General features: G+C 51.1%; 1 protein-coding gene across 3 annotated transcripts in view; it reads left to right on the top strand.

Annotated features, from left to right (window-relative positions):
* The window catches only part of CTIF (cap binding complex dependent translation initiation factor), a 303,031-nt gene that overhangs the window by 265,620 nt on the left and 13,765 nt on the right, over window positions 1-23,646 (top strand). The window lies entirely within an intron of this gene.

The following is a 23,646-nucleotide window of genomic DNA, read 5'->3' as shown; positions in this document are numbered from 1 at the left end:
TCTGATGCGCCAGGAAGGCTACCAGGCTTGTACCACTTGAAGTGATCAATCATTTGGTTAAGAGAAACGGAACTCCCCGGTGCTTTTGTTTACTCTACCCAGGTTTTTATTTATTGAGTTTACGTAAAAGGAAATAATCCCCCAAAGGGAAGTATTATGAACTCAGACTGCAGTCATTCATACTCTAGAACACTGCCTACAGAAGGGAGATCTACAGAAAATATTGAGTGAATAGATCTTTGGACTGGATTGGTTTACCATTGAATTATTTATTTTAAAAAATATTTGCTTCTAAATTTCCTCTGATAAAGAAATAAATAAGGATAATAAAGAAACTTTTAAGAAGCAAGAAGTCAGTGGGGTGATGGCCCTACCAGGTATCATAACCCACTTTGGAGGGTCACCCTTGGCGGCTCTCAAGGGGTAGAATTGAAGGGCAAATGTGGAAGCTATTGGTGTGTCCAGTGAGAGGCTGGTGGCCCAAAACCCAGGCATGAGAGTGAGGAGGGGGAGGACCAGTTGCATTCCAGTTAGATCTTTGAGTTAGAACCAACAGGACTTGCTGATGAGATACAGAGAAGGGAGGAAGTGACGTAGGGTCCTCATCTACCACCCTGCTAGCACCATTTCCTGGGACGGGGAAGCTGGGAGAGAAACAAGTAGAGTGTGGATGAAAACCAAGAGTTTGGGTGGCCTGTTGGCCATCCCTGGGGACACAGGCTTCAGCGTTGTGTGAAGTGTCGACCTGTACCTGGTGCTGGGGACTGGATGGGGTCACCCAGGGGTGGGGGGCAGGGGGGGTGAGATGGAGGAGGGGAACTGGACAAGGAGTGGCCGGGAGGCTGGAAACAAGCCAGGAGGGCACAGTCATCACAGCCCTTGTCCAGTGGGGCCAGCCCACACCTCACAGGTGTTGGTCCCCTCCCACCCTCAGCAGCTGATCCCAAGACGCTGATCCCGAGAGGAACAGCCTCTGGGGAATCAGTGGGACCAGGACAGAGAAGAGGCCTGGGTTTGGCAGCAAGGAGGGGCCCCACGGTGTCAGTGGAGTGAGAACAGAAGCTACGTTTGCCTCGTTGGGGAGTCGGTGGAGGTGGGGGCGTGAGTGTGGACACCTTTTTGGAGAAGTGCTTCTGTGAAAGGCCGCAGGGAAAGACAACTTGTCAGCTAAAAGGGGAGGTATGCGGTCAAGAGACACTTTTGTGTTTCTGAAAGAAAGATAATAGAGCAGTTTAAGGGAAAGGAGGGGGCATCTGTAAATGTTTTTGAAGCATCCATTTATAGGAAAATAGCACATTCATTCCAGACTGCGTGGATCTGCATGAAAGCAGAGCACGCAGGCCTCTCCTGGGTGCTTGGTGGCCCTGTCAGCCTCTACCACTCCACGTAGCCAGAGATGTTTCTTGACAAATGTACTTGAATTCAGACTTGTTTCTCAGATTCAGACAATGACCTCTTCCAACTTGAGTTCACTCTCAAAGTGTCCTCAGCTCAGAAAGAAGTACCAAGATGGGCCATGGCTATGCTTTTTGCCTCCCTCTGGGATGCTTTGAAGGTAGCCCTCTTGGAGTCCTCTCATCCTTGCCTGAGCTGCCCTGCACCCCTGACCACCCACCTGAAGGCAGGGAGCAGCATTGTTCTAGGGCGGTGACCTGGATTGCCCCAACATGTTCCCTCTGCGTGATCTGGGCACCTCCTGGTGTTGCTGTCACCTGCTCCCCCAAGCAGGAAGCAAGGCTACAGCCGAGCCCTGGCCCTGGCTGCTGGGACACTTCTGACAACACCTGAGGTAGTGCGAACCTTCTGGTGTGAGATCCGGCAAGTGCCGGGAGGTCTGCACAGACCAGGAATCAGGAGCCTCCCCTGACGCACACTTGTTTGTTGCATTAAACTCACACAGGCCCCGCCAGGCCCACCGTAAACTTGAAGGGTAAATAAATGATCAGTGCTTTTCACCATTTTGTAAAAGAGGAAACCACCGCCCCGCGTTCCAAACTATCTGCTTGAGGCCACATGGGGAGACCCCTGAATTCTTAGAGTCAGCTGCTGCCTCCTGTACCTTATGACACATACACACATACCCAGGCCTGACCCACGTCCCAAAGCAGGTTGAGCCAGCTCTAGGACGTTTCTAGAAGCCAAAATCACTGCCGCTGCCTTTCTCTGTGCTGGACAAGTTTAGGCTCTTCCCCCGGGGCCATGCAGATGGCTGACCCCAAATGTACAGGGCCCACCCTGCCCTGAGGTCATCCCAGCTTCCTGAACCATCCCCAGGCCAGCATCTCTGGCTGCCCACTAGACACGTCCCAAGTCAAGCCTCGAGCCTTCCAACAGGTTGTGCCAGCGGTGCCCCAAACCCTCCTGCTCACTCCCTGTCTTCACATGGCCCAGACCCAGCCTTCCTGCCCCACTGTGGCCAGACAGTAGCCCCAGGACTCCCCAACTGACCTTTCTCAGTGTCATGGGACACCCACTCCACCCTCTGCTTCGGCACCACCCCCTAAGGCTTCCCCTGCTCCCCTTTCCTTGATGCCCCCGAGTCACACACAAACCCACGGGCCATCTTGGTGCGAAGAGTCTCATTTGGAACAAACCTAAGGGAAAGATACAAATTCCTCAGTCTCGGGGTCTTCATGCTCACGGAGGCCGCCTTCAGTGGATGCGGGGCTCACCCAGATTGAGCGTGTGCTTAGCCCCTGAGCCCCTTCAGGCTGGGGGACAGCCAGCTCTCTGAGAGATGCCCTGCCCTAGAGCGAGGCCCCTGCGCATTTCCTTCCACACTCTGACCTAGTTGAATTAACCCTCTCTCAGTCACTCAAGCTTGAAATCCTGGACTCCATCCTTGGAGTCTCTCTCTTCCAGGCCCAGCTCAAGCCACCTCTTCTGGAACCTCCCCTGTCCCCACCCCCAGCCGAGTGTACCAGGAGCTCCCTCCTGAGCGAGGCAGTGCACTCCATCCTTATAGCTCCAATCCTTTTTACATCACCTTAGAGGATGTTTTAGTATAGATAACAGTACAGTGGAAGGCATTGTCCAAAGCACGTAATGCATTCTCTTGTCTTTTAACTCGGGCAACACCCTGAAGATTATCATCCCCATTTTCCAGAGAACAGAGAGATCAGACAGCTTGCTCATAGCCACACAGTTAGCGGGCTGCAGAGTCAGCATCGGAATCCAGACGTGGCTGCCCGAGTCCCTGCTCCTAAACACCCTGCTTCACTGCCTTACAAGCAGAGCGGGAGCTGCTCTTATTCTATTCTCGTCCATACCCAGCGCCTACTCTGTGTTGGAAGCCAAATAGATCTTTGTGGGATTGATCCTGTTTTTGCCATAAAGATCATGTGCCAATCAGAGATCCCTCTTTGAGGAATGGAGAAGAATAATCTTCAACAAGCTCTTTAACTGTTTAAGAGCAAATCTTTTCTGCCAAGATGATTTTCCAAGTGAGTGAGGAGTAGTACGGGTGACCAGAAGCCGCGTGAGTCTCCTTGCCCTACTGTTTACAGCTCATGTTTGCCTCATGAGCTCTTTTGAATTTTTTTTAATGTTTTCAAATGTTTATTGTGGTCAGAACACTTAACATGAGATCTGCTCTCATAACAGCTTTTTAAGTGTACAGTACAGTATCGTTATCTGTAGGCACAGTATAGTACAGCAGACCTCTAGAATTTATTCATCTGACGTAACTGAAATTTTATACCTGGTGATTAGCAACCCCCCACTTCCTCCTCCCCGCAGCCTCGGGCAACTCCTATCCTATTCTTTGTTTCTATGAATTTGACTATTTTAGATCCCTCATATAAATGGAAACATGCAGCATTTGTCCTTCTGTGACTGCTTATTTCCCTTGGCACAATGTCTTCCAGATTCAACCATGTTGTCCCATTTGCGAATTTCCTTCTTTTTTAAGGCTGAGTAGTATTCCATTGTGTATAGATCATATTTTAAAATCTATTCATCTCTCGGTGGACATTTAGATTATTTCCACATCTTGGCTGCTGTGAATAGTGTTGCAATGAACATGGAAGTGCTAATATCTCTTCCAGATCTTGATTTCAGTACTTTTAGAGAAATACCCAGGAGTGGGATTGCTGGATGATATACTGTAGAAGTTCTATTTTTAATTTTTTGAGGAACCTTCCTACTGTTTTCCATTGAAGCTGTACCATTGTGTATTCCCATCAACAATGTACAAGAGTTCTAATTTCTCAACACGTTTTACTATTTTGTAGTTACGTATGTATATATATATGTATATAAAATAGCCTTCCTAATAGGTGTGGGGTGGTTTTGATTTGCATTTCCTTGATGATTAGTGACCTTGAGCATCTTTTCATATGCCTGTTGGCCATTTGTATGCCTTCTTTGGAAAAATGTCTATTCAAATCCTTAGCCCATTTAAAAAAATCTGGTTACTAGTTTCTTTTGCTTTGGGGCTGTAAGAGTTCCTTAAATTTTTTTGAAAATTAACCCCTTATCAGATGTATGGTTTACAAATATTTTCTCCCATTCTGTAGGATGCCTTTTCACTCTCTCGTTAACTTTGCTGTAAGAAGCCTTGTAGTTTGAGGTAGTCCCACTTGTCTGTTTTTGCTTTTGTGCTTTTGGTGTCATATCCATGAAATCACTGCCAAGACCAATGTCATGAGACTTTTCCCTTATGTTTTCTTCAAGGAGTTATAGTTTCAGGAGTTATGTTTATAAATCTTTAATCCACTTTTTAGTTTATTTTTGTGTAAGGTATAAGCTAAGAATCCAGTTTCATTCTTTGGCATGTCAATATCCATTTTTCCCAACAGCATTTGTTGAAGAGACCATGCTTTCCCCATTGTGCTTTCCTGGCACCTTTGTTTCTATCCACTCCCTCTCAGTTGACCATACATGCATGGATTTATTTCTGGACTCTCAACTCTGTACCATTAGTCTATATGTTTGTTTTAATTACTGTAGCTTTGTAATATATTTTCTTTTTTTATATAAATTTATTTATTTTTGGCTGCATTGGGTCTTCATTGCTCCATGCAGGCTTTCTCTAGTTGCGACGAGCGGGGGCTACTCTTCGTCATGGTGTGGTGGCTTCTCTTGTTGTGGAGCACAGGCTCTAGGCATGTGGGCTTCAGTAATTGTGGCTCACGGGCTCTAGAGCGCAGGCTCAGTAGTTGTGGCACATGGGCTTAGTTGCTCTGCGGCATGTGGGATCTTCCCCGACCAGGGATTGAACCCGTGTCCCCTGCATTGGCAGGCAGATTCTTAACCACTGTGCCACTAGGAAAGTCCCTGTAATATATTTTCAAATCAGGCTGTATAATGCCTCCTGATTTGTTGTTTTTCAAATTGTTTCAAGATTGCTTTGGCTATTTGGAGTCTTTCGTGGTTCTGTATGAGTTTTAGATTTTTTTTTTCTATTTCTGTGAAAAATGACACTGGAATTTTGATTAGAGATTGCACTGAATCTGTAGGTCACTTTGAGTAGTATTGACATTTTAAATATATTAGTCTTCTAATCCAAGATCAGGAACAAGACAAAGAATGCCCAGTCTCATCACTCTTATTCAACATAGTACTGGAAGTCGCAGCCAGAGCAATTAGGCAAGAAAAAGAAATAAAAAGATATCCAAATCAGGAAGGAAGAAGTGAAATTGTCTGTTTGCAGATGACACGATCTTGTATACAGAAAACACTAAAGACTCCACACACAAAAAACTGTCAGGACTAAAAAATGAATTCAGTAAATTTGCAGGATAAAGATCGACATACAAAAGAATCAATTGCATTTCTATATGCTAATAACAAACTATCCAAAAAAGGAAATTAGGAAAATGATCTCATTTACAACAGCATCAGAAAGAATGAAATACTTAGGCATAAACTTAACTAAGCAAGTGAAAGACTTGTACGTTGAAAACTACAAAATACTGGTGCAAGAAATTAAAGACACAAACAAATGCTAAGACGTCCCTCAAGCTGTTTTTTTCTTTTTTTTTTTTTTTTTGCGGTACGCGGACCTCTCACTGTTGTGGCCTCTCCCGCTGCGGAGCACAGGCTCCGGACGCGCAGGCTCAGCAGCCATGGCTCACGGGCCCAGCCGCTCCGCGGCACGTGGGATCCTCCCGGACCGGGGCACGAACCCGTGTCCCCTGCATCGGCAGGCGGACTCTCAACCACTGCGCCACCAGGGGAGCCCCCCTCAAGCTGTTTTTAATAGCATTCTAAGAACCGCTTCATCCTGCTGAGGTCCTCAGCCAAACTGTGACTGCAAGGGTTCCACACACAGGAGGGCTGTAATCAGTGTCTGTGGCCTGAGCTAAGGGTTTTATCGTCTCCCGTCTCACCTGGAACTGACCTGGCAGGTTTGGGGTCTGGCTCACCCAGTGCCATCCCCACCCCCTTTTTCCTGACCCTACAAGGCTCTCTGCCACCTCTGTAACCCAGTGGTGATGTACCTAGACTCCTCCAGGCTATCAGTGAATGGTTCTTTCTGGGCCCCTTACTTCAAGAGCTTTGTTGAAAATTCCTCTGCAGGGGATACTGGGGTGAATTTTAACCCCTCACATTTGTTTCCTCTGAGCCGACTTTCCCCATGCACCGTGGGCGTTTCTATCCACTCCCTCTCATCCTTCCTCCCTCCCCCAAACATCCCACCTTTCCTCTCTGCATTCCCATCCTCCTGCCCTCTTCTGAGTCCCGCAGTCATAGCCAGAGGTCAGAGTGGAGGAAGGGAGGAAGGGAGGGGGTGCCTCTGTCAGGAATCTCTCCTCCCTCTGCACCCCTCTGTGACCCCCACCAACCTCTCTCTCTGGTTGGCTCCCTTGCTCTCCTTCCCCCAGGCACCAGAAACCCCATCTGCCCCTCCCTGCCCTTCCTCTGAGGGGTGTCTCTGAGCCACAATTCCCCCAGGGGTGCAACTGGCGGGGCTCCTGGAGGAGGCTGGCAGGCCCGCTGGCTGCGGAGGAGAACACAGAGGGCAACGAGTCAGACTTCTCCGGAAATGAAATTGCTCCGTGCAACAATGAGAGAGCCGCTTTTTTAACATTTTGCGTGAGCGTGCATTCAATTGCTCACATTGTGTGGCTCCAGGGGGAAATCTGACCTCGGAAAAGGCTGAGATGAAGTGGGTGTGGGTGGAGATCCTCCACTCTTTCACAGGGCTGAGAGAGTCAAGCAGAACATTCCTCAGAGGTAACTTCCAGTGGGACCATTCCTCCCTTCCCGAGAAGAGCAGGAGATGGGGCTGTGTCTAGCCACCCAGCTGGGGCCAAGGCAGGGCCCCCTGGGGCTGGAAGAGACCAAGGTCGGCTGTGTCCAGGGTGGTGATGGACCCTAACGGGAAGCAGAGACTCAAAATTATCCTCCATGCAGCCCAGGACTCCCAGTTGCATCCCTGGCAGGTGTGGGGAGCGCCTGCCCCCTCCCTGCCCCCTCTAATCTTTGGGAAGCTTTTACAAAGTCACAAATTCTCAGACCAATTAAATCAAGCTTTCTGGGGATGGGTTTTGGGGAGGCACAGGAGTGGGGGGGAGATTTAAGCTTCCCATATAACTCCAACGTGCAGCCAAGGTTAAGAAACACGAGTAGCCGCATCCGAGGTGCGTTTTGTGAGGCCACTGATGAGCAGAGGGCACGTGGAAAGGTACCACTGGAAGAGCCAGAGAGACAGAGTTTGAATCCCAGCTCTGCCACTTACTAGCTGTGGGGCTTTAACCTAATCCTTCATCTTTCTGAACCTCAATATTTTCTCTTTGTGTGGGAATAATGGGAATAATTCATTCTGCGTGTTTGTTTTAAGGCTTAAAATAAGTGAGATGGGGCTTCCCTGGTGGCGCAGTGGTTGAGAGTCCGCCTGCCGATGCAGGGGACACGGGTTCGTGCCCCGGTCCGGGAAGATCCCACAGGCCGTGGAGCGGCTGGGCCCGTGAGCCATGGCCGCTGAGCCTGCGCGTCCGGAGCCTGTGCTCCGCAACGGGAGAGGCCACAGCAGTGAGAGGCCCGCGTACCGCAAAAAAAAAAAAAAAAGTGAGATGTTCACATGAAGCAAGTAGTGTGTGACAGCCCCTCGGTGAGCCGACATAGGAATTGCTGTTGAAAGCAAACCGTATTCCAGGCGTTACTCAAGAGAAGTATCGCATCACAGGAGCCCCAGAAAGGGAGATCCATTCTCCTAACTGGGCACCAAAGCCCCCCACGATCGCAACCCCTGTTCCTGGAGAACCTCTCCTGAGTCCTACAGCTGCAGCCACCCTGTTCCTGTTGTGTTTCCACAGAAGGTCTCTTACTTTCCTCCTGCCTCGAGCGTGATCTTCCTCCTCCTTCTGCCTGACTCTAGCCCACCTTCAAGACCAGGTTCACTTCCCACCGCGTCCCCACCCCGGGCCAATTTACTCTTCCTGCAGCATTCTGCAGAACTCGCATCCACACCGGCCTGCCAACACCCGCTCTCTGGACATGGCCTTTACCAGCGGTTGGATGAATGCCTGGTGACTTCTTCTTGATTGCTTTAAAATCATTTCCACCTTCCATTGGTACCTGAGGATAGGCTGTGTGTCATCTATCATGTAACCCTGACCGCATTTTGTTCAGGACTCTGTGTCCATTCAGTAAGCAGTGACTTGGTTTGAGACAAAGCTAGTTTCTTACTGAACTGCAAAGTTTCCTGATTGTACTAGAAGGAAGGAGTACAAGTTGTGATCCTCTCCGAAAAGGCTTACAATCCACTTGGCTACCACATCCCCAGAAATCAAGCACCTGTGAACATTTATGATGGGTTGTACAATATAGAGGTGGAGGGAGTTTAGGAGTGTGGGCAGCTGCTGGGGGCAAAGGGGAAGGGGGACTACAGCTTAAAGGGAAGTGGGCTTCAGACAGGTATTGGCAGGGAAGGAGAAAGGCCCCCAGGAAGAGAACTCTGAGCGGAGGGCGGGTAGCCAGAATGAAGCACGGCCCATCTGTGTGGTGTGGTAAAGGGACGGCCTGAGGGGTGGGTCATGGGCCGGCACTGGCTCCCAGCAGAGGAATTCTGGTGGACACAAGGTGATACTAAAAACCTCTCTCTGAGAGTGTTTTAAGCTGGAGAGCAACACCATGGAAAGCATAAAGGAGAGTTTGTTTATTCATTCAACAAACACTGAGAAAAATGCTATTTCTTTACTGAACTGAAAAGTCTCCCAGACACTTTTCCTGCTAGAAATGTGCTGAGACAAAGTCAAATAAATCTGGGGCACTCCCTGGCCAGAGGGGCCCACAGATAACTCAGTGCATGGTGGAAAGCACAGTGCTCAAAATAAGGTGAGAGTGGGAAGCGGGAGTGTGGGTGCCCAGAAGGCAGATGAGACAAGATCTGCCTGGCAAGGGCATCTTAGCCGAGAACCCTCTGACTAGAACCTTCAATCAAGCAGGCTAAGAAGCAGGAAGGGAAGGGCTGGAACGAAGCTTGAAAATTCAGGAGAGCCTTCCTCCATGAACAGTTTATTCCAGCCCTAGTCTTAGGCACAGACCCCGCTTGGAATGTTCCTCTGAGATTGCAGCTTTCCCAGGGCAGGTACACAGCCCCTGGGCACTGGTTTAGCGGCACAGTTCCTGCAGGTCCAGCAGCTGCTGCTATGAATACCCAGCTTAAGCAACCATTCCTGTAACCTCTGCAGAAATAACTCCCCACAGTTTTTTGTCCCCTCCAGAGCTGCCGTCCCCCTCTTCCACTCGGCAGCCAAGTCACTCTGTGGTGTGATGCCGCTGACCTACTCAGACACCCCCCCGCCAAAACACACACACACACACGCACGCACGCACGCACGCACGCGCACACACACACACACACACACACACACACACACACACGAGCACCCTGATGTGTCCCCACCTGAGGCGAGGCCTCCTCAAGATAAAATTCAGGTCTCACCCCACCCCCACTCCCCCGACCCTCCCCCAGCCCCCCCTTTAACTGTCCTACTTCCTTAGCCAGACTCTGCAAACTGAAATGTGAAATTTGAAGCCAGTGTTCTCCTTAGCAACCATGGTAACACAGGATCTGATAGAGAGCCTGGAGTTATAAAAATACCAGCTTCCACCAGACACTGGTATCCAAAGGGAAACCAGTCTCCACGCCAGAACCGTTTTTAAACAGTCTTAAAACTCAAGAGATTTCCAAACCCATCTCAACATGGCTCAGGAGGATATCTCTTCAATTCCGTTTTGGAAGGTGGTGCAGTTGCAAGCTTTCAGTATTTTCTCTAAAATTTAGAGACGCAGAAAAGATGTGGCTCTCTGAGAATTCGGTAGCCGTGTCAAGGATATATAGGTGGGAACGGCTGTTCTGAAACAGCAAATATTCGACTTTTTTTTTTTTAAGTTAGATTGAATTGCTGCCACTCCTTCCAAGCTCCCTCCCAGCGAGTCCTCAGCGCCATCAATCCTCCTAATTATAGAGGGGGACTGATTTGATCTATCTCCCCTTCGTAGAAGACAGCTTTAATTAACATAAACATTTTCTAGCAGGAATTTACGTTTAAGCCCTCGAGTGGAGAGGTAAGAGGTACAGCTGCCTAAACTTCTCTGCTCAGGGCCAGAAAGAAACGTCCTGCATCGCTGTCCTCCAGTCCCTCCCCTCCCCCACGGAGGCCCCCTGCGGCACGGCCTCTCGCCTTCTCCCGGCGCTGCCTGCAGGGGGCGCCTGGCCTTGCGGGTTGGGGGTGGGGTGCTCTTCCTGAAGGCACGGGGCCTCCCCCGGCCCAGCCCCCAGCCCCCAGCCCCGCCTCCGCCGCCCGGGCGGACCGGCTCTCCCCACCTCCCCACCGCGCTCCGCGCTCTCCAGCTTCCTCTTATCTCCTGGGGCCATGCCTTGTAATTTTGAAAAATATTCTAACTCAGTAATTAATGTCTGAACTTCAAGAGGCCCCTGCTTTCTGCAGAGTCGCGCAGAAGGCGGGCAGGGACGGGGAGGGGCCGGGGTGTGGATTCTTTTTCTAAGCTGGCGAGTGGAAGGTGGAGGATGCATTGTTTCTTGCTAGAGTTTGTGTACAAGATACACACATATATACGTGTACACATACGCATGCGTCTGTCCATAGATTTTTTCGAATCCTTTGGGTTTGGAAAAAAAGGATCCTTCCCCTCGCTCCGTCCCAGTGGCGTTTTCCCAGTGGGCTGATGTCAGAGGCTGCTCAGCCAGCTGGGGAGCATGTGGGGAGACAAGCTGGGACACTTTGTGAGTGTTTAGGTCCGGGCGGGGGAGTGGGGATTGGCTGGGAGGGAGAGGGAGTGACCTATATGTTTAGAGGATAAGAAATCAGGAGCTGTGGGGTAAAAAAAAAAAAGGCCATCAGTAACTTGAGATGACACAGAAGTCAAAAACAAAATTTGCCTGTTTCCCACCCACAAGGAGGTTGTAAGCAGCGCCGGTGAATCCTGGCTCAGCGTCCCGCAACAAACGCCTCCCCGTGGTTTGCCCATCCCCCATCCCAGCCCTGCCAGCCCTTCCTGCCCCAGCTCGGGTCCCCTCCACCCAGCAGTTTGGGTGCCAAGGGATGTGCGGGCTGCTGCGGCCTGGGCACGAGCATGCTGTGCGTGGCCCCTGCCCTCACACAGCTGCTGACTACGGGGGAGAAGAAGTGGAAACACAAAGTGCCCTGTGCTGGGAGCTGGTGTATAAATCACACGCAAGTCTCTCCAGGACCCACACTGATCTTTCTTTACGCTGCTCCAGCTCTCAGGGTCAAAGAATTGAAAGCCAGCAGCTGATGATGCCCCACTCGCTGCTGCCCCACCTTCAGAGTAGATGACGTTTAGGCAGCACTTGGTGTGGAAACCAGCAAGTTAGGAACCACCTTTTCTCTTTTCTGTCCACCTCAAGTCCTAGCCAGAGCCCAGTTCCTTATCGATGGCTCCATTGTCAGTGCTGCCAGCAACGATCGGTAGGTAACCGGAGGCCTGGGCCAGCCAGGATCAGCCTTTCTTGTAGCCAGAAGAGAAGGGTGTGTGGGGAGAGGTGGACTTCAGAGCTGGACAGACCCAGGCAGCTTACCCACTCTGGCCCTCAGTTCCTTGTCGGGATGAGGATTAAACGTAATTTAGTAGATTTGCTAATTACAAGTTGACTTCCTCCCTTCGTTGTATGTAGCAGGACACACAAAGCAAAGACATGAAAAACAAAAGACATAGAGTAAAGGGATCAGCCAGCAGCATATTCATATCGTATAAAATGAAGTGCTTCTTAATGAGAAAAAATGTGAAGGAACACAGTAGATGAAGTTTCAGGGCCTTTGTCCTTGCCGTTCCTTATGGGAGAATGCCCTTCCAGGTATCCTTCCAGACCTCTTCTGGGTGTCAGTTCCTCAGAGGGACCCTCCCGTACGATAATCCTCACAGCCTGCTTTCTTTTTCTCCATAACCCTGACTAGTATCTGACTCCACTTTAAGAGTTTTCTTTGTTAATCTGCTTGTTTTCTGGCTCCCCAACTAGTGTGGAAACTCTCTAAAGGCAGGGGCTGGTCTACTCTGTTCATAGCTATGCCTCCAGTGCCTGGAACAGTGCCTGCCATATAGTAGGTGCTCAATAAATCCTGTTGAATAAATTACTGGACTAGAATGTCTAGACTGAACAAAGCAGGAGACAACAGTCACCCTTCTAGAGTGAATCGAGGAAGATTGCTCGGGGGAGATAATCCAGAATCCTTGAAGAGGCAAGATGAGCAGGCAGAGTGGGGCTGGCGGATCGTGGTCCCTAGAGATGAGCTCAGAATGAGGGAGGGAAGAGGAACACGCCCCCCGAAATCCAACTCAAAGGGGTGTGCGCAGAACGTGAGCAGAAACTTCTGCCAGTCCATGAAGCTGCCCGTATTCTGTCCCCACATTTCTCTCTAGTTAAGTGGCCTTTTCTCGACTTCTGTCTGCCAGGCTTCATGTGAGATTTAATTAGCCTGTCCAAAGTCAGAATCCTATGAGCCACCATCGTGAGAAGTCAGGGTGGGCTTCTGGCCCTGCTTCATAGATCGAGAGCCTTGGGGAAGGGATTGTGGAAGGGCCACTGAGTGAGCATCTGCTGGGTTCCACGCCGGCTTCAGCTGGGCCTGGAGATGCAATCAGGGAGCAGAGCCTTCCTCTCCTGCCTCTCCCCTGAGGAGGAGTAAGGAGGATGCACAGGGCACAGGAGGGTGCTGTGAGGGTCAGAAGAAGGTGAGGCCTCGACACAAGAGGTGGGGGAGTGGAGCGGGTGAGAGAGGACACCCACAGTCACAAACGCTGAGGAGAACGAAACCTCTTAGCCCTTGACAGTCACAGCACAATCCCAGCAATGGAGCAACACATCCAGTACAATGTCACGGCAGCCACTATGTCACTGTACCTTATCTAGTAGCTGCGTTTTTTAAAAGGCACCAGTGAAATTAATTTCAGTATCTTTTATGTTATCTAATATATCCAAAGTATTATTTCAACGTATAATCAATATTAAAAAGCATCAGTGAGATTTTTTTTCTATTATTCTTTTTTGTACTAAGTCTGAAATCCAACGTGTATTTTACACTCAATTTGGACCCGGCGCATTTCAATTGCTCAGGGCCACGGGCGGCTGGTGGCTCCTGTACTGAGCCATGTAGGTCTGGAGGCTAGCTTCGGGAGTCCTCGGGCTTTTGGAACAGTCTGGATCCCAAAAGTATCTGGATCCCCAAAGCCTCAAAAGTATTTTTATAGCTTCTCTCTCTGAGCACCCAGAAGCAAAGGAAGGCAGTGTGAGCTGGGGCTTTAAACTCATAGTCAACATGCTAACACTGCTCGGTTGGCCAGAGGTCCCTGATGGGGTCTGCAGAAGGCAATCCTTGTGACCCCAGAATGAAAAAAAGATGGAGAGAGTGAAAGGGGGAGGCGGAAAAGCTAAGAGAGAAGAAAAACACAGAAAGGGGAAAAAGAGGTCGTGGGTGGCCAGGACGGCAGGCTGCGTGACAGAGCTAAGAACAGAGTCCACAGACCGAGGAGGGGCAGCCCCGACAGGGCAGGCAGCTGCCGGCTCCAGCTCACAATGGCTAAACAGAAAGCGAGGCCCAGGCCATGCAAGACACAATTAGCTCATTCTTCCATTGCCCTTTTGGTTACACTGTTGTTCTCGGGACAGCCATTTCTGTAATTAAGACCTTGTCCCTTACTCAGAGGTACTGCAACATAAAAGTAGTCGCTGAATCTGGTTTCCCAGGGTTAAAAGCCAGACTTAGGAAACGCAAACACACATTCACTAACTAACTATCCTTTAATTAAGGCTGAAGCCCTGCTTAAAACAATTAGCTCTGGGAATTGAACAGTAGGTACGACTCCACTTTCTGCTAATTGCCCTCCCCGCATGGCCAGGGTATGGCGCGTTTCGAGGGAGGGGGGGACAGGAGGGAACGAATTCGTCTGCTGCTTTTGGTCTGGACTGGACAGAGCTCGGCTTGCTTTGGACACGTTAGTCAGAGGAGAGCTGGAGGTGTGGGGAAGAGCGAGGAGGATGTGGTTTGGGCAAGGGGAGTCGAGAGGCTGCCCCAGGCTTGGACGCGGGCCGTGGGAAGTCTCAGGACCTGCTGCTGGCCACACTGAGGTGCCTTGCCTGGCTGGAGCTGAGGGCGTGGGCCAAGGATTAGCTGACTGGAAAGCAATTAGATGAGGTGGGGCTGGCTGGGAAAATACCTGGAATCCCAGGGCCAGGGCTGAGACTTGCTGGGGCACTGCCCAAGGCGGGAGCCTCGTGGGCTCTGGGGAGCGGAGGTGCCCCCCGGTGAGGGTGACTACCACTGGTCCACCGGCCCGAGCCTTTCTTGCCTCTTGCCCGTGAGGAGAAGTGGATTCTAGAGTGAGGGGAGTCCAGAAAAGAGGCCCTTTTCTGATTACATTTCCTCTCTCCGAATGTCTCCTCCGCCTCGGTTTGCCCGCCCCCCTCCCTCTACCCCCTCCGCAGACTCCCAGGACTTTCCTAAGGCAGGCCTCAGGGAATCAGACTACCTCCCCCTTTTCTAGGTAAGAGGGATGTGTATGTAGGGTGTTACCCTTCCAGGGACTTTTAACGTTTTGAAAGGAGAGGTTGGAAGAAAAAAAATGTGTGCCCCAAAGGAAAAAAAGATGCTCAGGATTTTGGGGGGAGTCAGGGAGATGACTAACACCTCCAGGGGTCTCCCCAGAAAATAGCCACAGGCATTAAAGCTTGCAGAGAATCCCTGGAGCCTGTCCTCCGGGGGGCTTCCAGTTAAGAGCCCCTGCTCCAGAAGTGGAATTGGGATTTCCATCCAGGCAAATGATCAGAGGGGCCTTCAGACCACCCTCAAAGCAACAGTGCAAAGGATTCTCAGGGCTGACCCAGCAGAGATAAGGACTTCCACGGATTCCAGAAGCCCCTGACAGCTTACTTTTTTCGCCCCCCCGGGAAGAGATCCTAGCTCATCCCTGAGCTCTCCTCTCTCCTCCCCAGATCAGAGGTCAAAAGACTTCTCTAAAGGGCCGGATGGTAAATATTTTAGCTTTGCAGCCCAAGAGGCAAAATCGAGTTTAACCACATCCCTGCGATGTGTGCTGTGCTGAACAGCAGTGCGAACCAGTGAGAACGGTTTCTGCAGAAACTACTCAGCTCTGCCTTCTTAACGGGAAAGCAGCCGTAGGTGATATGTAAATGACTGAGAGTGACCGTGTTCCAACAAAACCCTATTTACGGACACTGCAATTTGAATCTTATATCATTTTTATGTGTCACCGAATATTATCCTTCTTTTGATTTTTTTCCTAGCTATTTAAAAATGTCAAAACTATTCTCAGCTCATGAGCCTGTAAGAGACAGGCAGGCTGTGGACTAGATTTGGCGGCTGGGCTGTAGTTGAACCGACCCCTGACCTAGATCTGTTGTTCTCAGCTGGGAAATTGCCTTCCAGGTAATGTTGATGCCCATTAAAATTTAAGAATCACTGTTGGAAAAAGGAGAATTTGCCATTTCTCAGGCAACGCTGATGCTGAGGTTAGGAGGACCACACACCGAGCAGCAAACACTGAGCTAGTCTGAACTTCACCCCCACTTTACAGATGACAAAACGGGCCCAGAGGTGACGCAGCTCTATCATTTGAACCCAGGGAGAGGCTTCTCTGTCCCAGGATGCAGAGCTGGGTGGTTTTTCTATCTCTGGCCGCCTTCAGAGATCTGCCCTTCCAGCAGCTCACGATGCCCGAGGCTCTAGCTGAGACACAGGAAATGTGTATGTGTCCCCTGGAGTCCCAAAGTGGCAGGGCTCCAGTGAGTCACTTCCCGTGAATGGCGATAGTGCGCACTGAGACATCCTCACGCTGTCAGTCAGCTCCCTCCCTGCCCTGCACTTTAGAGAAACTCCCTGCCAGCTTCGGGGATCGACAGAGCGGCAGGAGAGGGAAGCTGAAAGCCCCCTCTGTGAGAAAGGAAATGGAAAGAACAAGGGCCTGGACGTCAGATCTACATGATGTCAAATCCCACGCTTTTTGTACTAGCTGGAACCTGAGGCAAGTTACTTAATCTCTTTGAACCTCAATTTTTCCATCAGTAAAATGGGGAAACAGCCTCTACCTCTGCAGGGTTGTCTTAAGGATTGATCATGATGTCTGTCAAGTGTCTGGCACAAAGTACAGAACTTTCATGGTTTATTTTTTCTTTTTCTTTTTCTTTTTCTTTTTTTGCCATGCTGCATGACATGTGGGGTCTTAGTTCCCCGACCAGGAATCAAACCCGCGCCTCCTGCAGTGGGAGCGTGGAGTCTTAACCACTGGATGTCCAGGGAAGTCCTAGGGTCTCTTTATCGGCCACCCTGGCATTGTGCCTTAACCACAGAGCTACCCAGCCACAGCCTAGACAGCCACGGAAGAAGGCGACACCTGAGACCATGGCTGTGTTGATGTCACTGGCTTGCGCTTCTGTGACATTTCCATTGGTGATTTAGGGGTATGGCTCATGTCCAGGGTTTGTACCTGGGCCCCTGGGTGGCCTTCAGGGTCTGGGAACCCACTGAAATTGTACGCTGACATCTGTGAACCTGTGGAGATGTGCATTTTTCTGGGAGAGGTGCCAGAGTTTCCATCAGATCCTCAAAGGGCTCCATGTTCCCCCCGAAAATTACAGGATGCATATCTATAAACACAGTGCAGAAGACAGCACCAGACTTTTGAGACAGATTCCTGGATTTGGAAATCAGCTCCCTGACACTGACCTATGCATCGGAGGTCATCTAATTCAGATCTGAACTTCCATTTCCTCAGCCCTAAAAGCTGGGACTAGCATACCTGCCCTGCCAAGTCCAGAATCAGATGATACCCTACGAGGGAAAACCCAGAGTGGGCAGTCAAGAATGGGTAGGGCTCTCACAGGGGCCCAGGTGAGCAAGGTGAGTCACAGGGGGCCATCGTGCAGGGCCAGTGTGTTTGCTTCGAATTTAAATACTGGGGGTTTTAAAGTGGGCAAAATTAAACTCTGCTGAAAAGGAGGATCATGGTGACCCTCGGGAAGGGTCAGTGAAATGACGGGGCGGGCGCAGGAGGACTGTGGGTTGTGATCCAGGTTTGTAGCTCTTGGTCAGGGCATCAGAACATGTTTGCCCTTTGTTATTTGTGCAAACCCATCTCACTGCACATTTTTGTATGTGTGATACTTAAACAAAAAGTCTTCTCAAAAAACGTTCAACTGAGAAAACTAGAAATACAATATAAAATCACCCCCTGGGGGCTTTTTCTATATAATTTTGCAGTTAAGTTAGCACATAGCTTGAAGAAAGAGTAATTTATATATAAACACAAATAATAGAGTAAGATTTTAAAATAATCCAAAAGCCAGGTTTAAGCATCTTTCTCCTTCACCCAAACTGCTATCTAAGTCTGCTTACATAACTTCTGCTTTCTTTAATTATCTCACAGGGCCCACAGGCTGTCTCGGGCCTCTTCACAACCATGGTGGACCTGGCCTATTTTGGGTGGCCCGTCTGCCAGGGCGGTGGCTTTCCTCAGCACACTCCTTGATTCCAGGGTGTGCCTGTCCTATCCCTTCTCTCCTTTCCTGCAATGGATTTCTCTTCTCTCTCCCACCTCACAGGTTCCCCTCTCTCTAGTGTTTTCTTCTTATCAACCCACTAAATCCATCTGAGCGGGGAAGACCTTCCTTTGCCCCCGTATTCCCCTCCAGAAGCCACCCCATTTCTCTCTTCCCTTAGAGCCAGGATTTTCAAAAGCATTGTCTCACTACATGGTGTCTCTGGGTTACTTCTGCCCCATCCAGCCAACAGCGTGGTCCCCGTTCGAGACTGCCATATCGCCAAATCCAGAAGCCCACTCAGGCCTCCACACCACCATTAGAGCAAGGAAGCAGCATAGATGATTTGTAAACCAATGACAGTGACTGTGCTCCAACAAAATGTTATTTATGGACACTGAAATCTGAATGTCATGTAATGTGTCACAAAATAGTGTTCTTCTGATTTTTCCTGTCAACCATTTAAAAATGTAGGGACTTCCCTGGTGGTCCAGGGGTTAGGACTCCATGCTTCCACTGCAGAGGGTGTGGGTTCGATCCCTGGTCGGGGAACTAAGATCCCGCAAGCTGTGCGGTGCAGCCAAAAAAAATAAAAAGGAAAAATAAAAATGTAAAGAGCGTTATTAGCTTGCTGGCCTGTACCAAAGCAGGCTGAGGGTGGGATTTGGCTGGTGGACTAGAGGTTATCCACCCCTAATCTAGATGTATGATTCTGAACTAGGGGCAGTTTGCCCCCCAATGCCAAGGGGCATTTGGTAGTGTCTGGAGACATCTTTGGTGGTCACAACTGGGAAGTGCTACTGGCCTTTGGTGGGAGGAAGCCCAGGTTCTATTCAGCACCCTGCCATGCCCGGGAGGCTCCACAGCAAAGAACTGTCTGGCTCAAATGTCAGTCGTGCTGTGGCTGAGAAATCCTGGTCGAAATGATCTCATCTGGCCCCAGGACTTTAAATACCCTCTGCACCCAGTGCTCTCAAATGTGTCTCCAGCCAGGACCACTCCTCTGACCTCTAGACCCAATGGCCAAGTGCATTCCTCCCTCCAGCTAGCTTCAATCTTGGTAGATGAAACCACTGGCCACCCCTTTAGTTCAGGCCAAAAACTTGGGAGTTACCCTTGATTCCTCCCTTTTCCCCACCACCCCTCTTCTGTCATGCCACCATCACCTTGGACGTGGGCTTAAAATAGCTCCAAGCTGGTCTTCCCTCTACCTCTTTGCCCCACTTTTCTTCATCCCAGATGAAACGCCTATTGCAAGGCAGGTGTGCCGCCACCAGGGACTCACAGAGGTGTTTCCAAGCCAATACCGCTCTCGAGTTGGGTGTGCTGGGCTGCCCAGGCCTTGGACGAGACTCTGGGCTCAGCTCCACCTGGAGAATGTCTCACCTGGGTCCTTGCACAGGCAGCAGGTACTCTCACAGATGCTAGAAGAAAATACAAAGAAATAAGATTGATTTTTTTTTATGTCCCCCTGAAACTAGTTTCCTTTCTCGTCATACTTCATGTAACGTACATAGATAGATAATATGTTTGTGCATGAGTGTGTAGATACACACACACTTGGAGGCTGGCTCCAAGTACATGTATCACCCCGAGTTTAGTGTAGGAGCCTTCGCCGAGGGCCTATGTTCACCTTTAAGTCCTTCTCCAAAACTTCATTTGACGGCCCCATAACCAGAAACATGGAGAAGTTGATGTCCTTTGGGATTTACCAAAGGACAGGCAACCGTAGCTTGTGGTGGGCCATGAGCGAGACCCCAGGCGGAGGCCTCAAAGCATGTGTTGTGTTGGTCACAGGCAAATTCCCAGGGCAGCGGCAGCCCTCAGACTTGAACTGCACAAACTCTAGATCCGTATCTCCAGGCCTGCGGGCATCCACCTGACACCTCCCCCTGGCCCACCCACGGATTCCTCAAACTCTGAGTGTCCTAATACGACCCATCCCCTGCACCCCAAACCTGCCCCTCCCCCCAGGGATAGTACCACCCTCTTCCTGGCTGTGGTGGCTGAAGACTCCAGGCCGTCCCTGACCAGCCCTCACCCCGTCAGTCCCCAGGGCCTGGGTAGCAGCTCTCGTAGAGTTCCTGGCTCTGACTACCACTTTTCTCCCTCTCCATTGTCTAGGCCAAGGTCACCTTTCACTTGAATTACCCCACCAGCCTTCTAACCAGGCTTGGCCGGCTCTCTCTCTGTGGACTGCAGGCTCACAGGACTCCCAGGGGTCACTGACTGGAATGTTCTTCCCTCCTTCCCTCTCCTGCCCCCACTCTTTCTCTAGCTCCACCTTAAAGTGTCAGTTTAAAGCTCTCTCCCCCAGGAAGCCTTTTCCGAGCCTCCTCTCCCCGCACAGATGAGAATGGTCCTTCCTGCCACCCACCACCGCAGCACCCTTAGTTCTACGCAAAATGAGCCCACTTACTACTGAGACCTGCCACTGATAGAGCCTCGCTTACTGTGTGCCAGGTACTGCTCTAAATATGTCTCATAGATTATCTCATGTAATGCTCCCCCCACTTTCCAGATGAGGAAACTGAGACTCAGATAAGTTACCTGTGCAACATAATTAGCAGGTGATCGAGTCGGGATTAGAACCCAGGCAGTCTCACTTTACAGCCCCGGCTCCCATCACAGATCTGCTTGTGTAAACTCTGTCTTTTCTACTAAACTAATAGGTCTATGAGGACAGGATTCATGCCTCCTTATTGAATGAATGAATGAATGAATGAATGAAAAAGTTCTATTCTTTCAGACTCCTTGGAGGAGGGTGCAGGACCAGCCATGCTCCAGGCCTGTCTGTCACTGGTGGGGCTGCATTCAGGGAACACAGAGGGTCTTCTGAGTGGCTTTGCCCCAGCCAGCACATATTTTCCTTCAAATCCAATCCACAGGTTTTCTGAGGGCCAGCTGGGCACAAGGTCCTGTGTGAGGAAAAGCTAGTCTAGGTAAACTCTAGGCTATCGACCTAGAACTGGTCCCGGGCTGTGAGTAATGAGGCTTCTCCCTACAAGGGATCAGGAGAGGAGGTCAGGGAAGGCTTCTCGGGGTGGGGGGGGGGGGTGTCTTGCGGTCCATCTTGCAAGGTCCAGTAAATGGAGCCAAGGTGAGAGAAGGCAGGCCCGGCTGAGTCAATGAGGAGCAAAAGCCGGAGGCAGATAAGGACAAACCATGTTCATAGATGGATTTGGCTGGACTGGAGGCCTGTGAAGGGGAGAGAGGGGGGTGGAGGGCCCCTGGGGCGGAAGTGGGCCAGCGAGCCCCTGAGTGCCAGGCTAAGCACTCTATCCCCTGCAGCCCAGTCAGCTGGACCTGGTAAGGATGCGCCGTGCTACAGAATATTGACGCACGTGCTAATTCACCCAAAGAGCTTGTCTCAGTTTAGGAAGAGTCACCCCATTATGAAAATGTATACTCTTGCTAAGGGTAAGGCTCTAAAGCCAAACAGACTTCCAGGTGCCCATTAAACACTCTTATCTCCAACCTTAGACTTGCTAGCGAGTACCTCTGCTGTCCCCAGGCAGCCCAGGCCCTTTTCTCAGCCCAGGCCTGTTTGCCCCTCCGTTGGGGTGGCTGCTGCTCTGAGCACAGATGCTAATTATGCCTTGAGCACAGCCCTATTTTTTCTGTGCTTAATCGTCCCAGGCCCAGCCGTCCCTGCCCAGTTGGTCCTCGGGAACCTCCTTGCACCCAAACGCACCACAGAACCAGCTAAGCTCCTCTACCCAAGGGGCAGACCTCCCGGCCAGCTTCTGCCATGTGTCTTCAAACTCCACCCACCTGCCTCACCCCGGGAAGACTGGCACCTCTGCCTGGGAACCAGGCTGCTGCAGGCATTTATTCTTCACACGGCTAAAGAGGACGTGATCTAAGCAAAGGCTTCTTCAGCATTCCGTGCTTGGGGGCAGAGTAAGAGGCCGGTGTGCCCCCCCCAGCTCCTCAAGGCCCCTTGCTGGTTACTTGCACCCTCCCCACTCCCACCCCCTGCAGAGTCTGGAATTGGTAGGAGGGACCCCTGGTTAGCTTGGCATACCAAGAAGAACCTTCTGAGAAGCTTCTTCCCAGGCTCAAGACAAGGTGGATCGGCAAAGCCCTTCAGATGACCGTGTGCCCATCAGTGAGCAGTGCCGGGCTCCGGGGCTGCAGCGGCCTAGGGCCCTGTGCACAGGGAGGCCTTTCCTTGGAAGCCAGTGGGCCACCCTCTGTGGCAGTGCCCCTCTCCTGGTCCCCTCTGAGACTGCAGAGAAGTCAGCCCTCTGTCCATACCTACTTCCCCATCTCTTCTTCTTTCTGATTAAATTTCTTTGCCTTCATGAGAGGAAACATCTTGCACCCCCAGGATGCATCCTGTCTTCCCGAGGGGTCCACCGTGCTCTGATGTGTTTAAACCCGGGAGAGGGAGGACGGAAAGGTGATGGGTGTGAAGGGGAGGTCTCGCTCAGGGACTCAGGTGGCTAGACAGTGGCGCGGCCACCCGGGAAAGCTCACCCAGGGGAGGAAGGACTGTTTCGCAAGCGAGGCTGGGCAGGCGCTCTGGGCTGGCCCATCGGCCCTGGCACGCGGCTGGGCCTGTTAGGAAATCCAGGAGCCGCTCTGTCTGCTTTCCAGCAGGCGTCACTTCTCTTTCCACTGCTTTGCTCAATTCACGGCCCGGCTCCAGGGCCAGGCTGGCGGGTGGGCGGGCAGGCTGGGCACCCTCTGCCACAGGCCTGGTGCCCGGAAGTGCCCACTCCTGCCTCGGCCCATGTTAAGGGTCCCCGGGCCTGGGCTGCAGAACTGCGCTGATCAGGCCGGCCGGCTATCGTGGCCATCTCGGGTGGGAGGGCAGGGTGACTCTCGGGGAAGGATTCCAGACTGTTTCCTTCTCTGTTGAGCTCCAACGCCCTTATCTCCTTTCCTGCCAGGCGGGACTCCTCACTAGTCACACAAAAGAAAACCCCACCCAAGACACACAACCCCGCACAGGCTTGAAGGAGGAGGGCTTGCGTCTGGTTCCGTTCAGGCTACCCGTTTATCAGTCAAGGGAGCAGTAAGTGTACGTTGAGCTCATATCATATATTTGGTCCAGAAGGGGTGGAGGGGCAGGTTGAAGAGACGAGGCCATCCAACAAATGGAGCCACCTTGGAGGCTGCCTGTCAATCAATTGAGATGTTTCTTGGAGGAAAAACAACCCAGGGGAAAGGGGGCAGGCAAAGGACAATTACACAGTTCAGGGGCAATCGGGATAGAGATGGGGGTCGTTATGGGACCAAGTAGAACAAGGGGTGGGAGACGCAAGTAAGAATAAGCACGCGCTGCACAGCCCCTCGCTCTAGCGTCTTGCAGGCGTGAGTATTACGCCCCCATTCACAGACTATGGGGATACAGGAATAATAACTGGAATAGGGGAATATAGAAAACTGAAGCCCCAGGATGTCAGCTGATTCTGCAGTTTACACAATTGTCGCTCTGAGAACTGAAAGTAGAGCCCAGGCCGTGCAGCTCCTAACTCTGTCCCAGGCTTGCTGTTGCGCCTCGGAAGGGCAGTCTACCCCCAGCGCATTCAGACTTGCTGCTGGGCTGCGCTTCCTGGAGGCAGGGGGCTGGCCTAGTTGACCCCTCAAGTTCTCATTCCGAGCTAGCAGCCACGGCAGCTTCTACAGGCGAGTTGCTATGGGAACTATAACTT

Source organism: Leucopleurus acutus, assembly GCF_964270905.1.
Source record: "Leucopleurus acutus genome assembly, chromosome: 13".
In the NCBI taxonomy this organism is placed as follows: Eukaryota; Metazoa; Chordata; class Mammalia; order Artiodactyla; family Delphinidae; genus Leucopleurus; species Leucopleurus acutus.
This window is presented reverse-complemented; position numbering and strand designations above follow the sequence as displayed.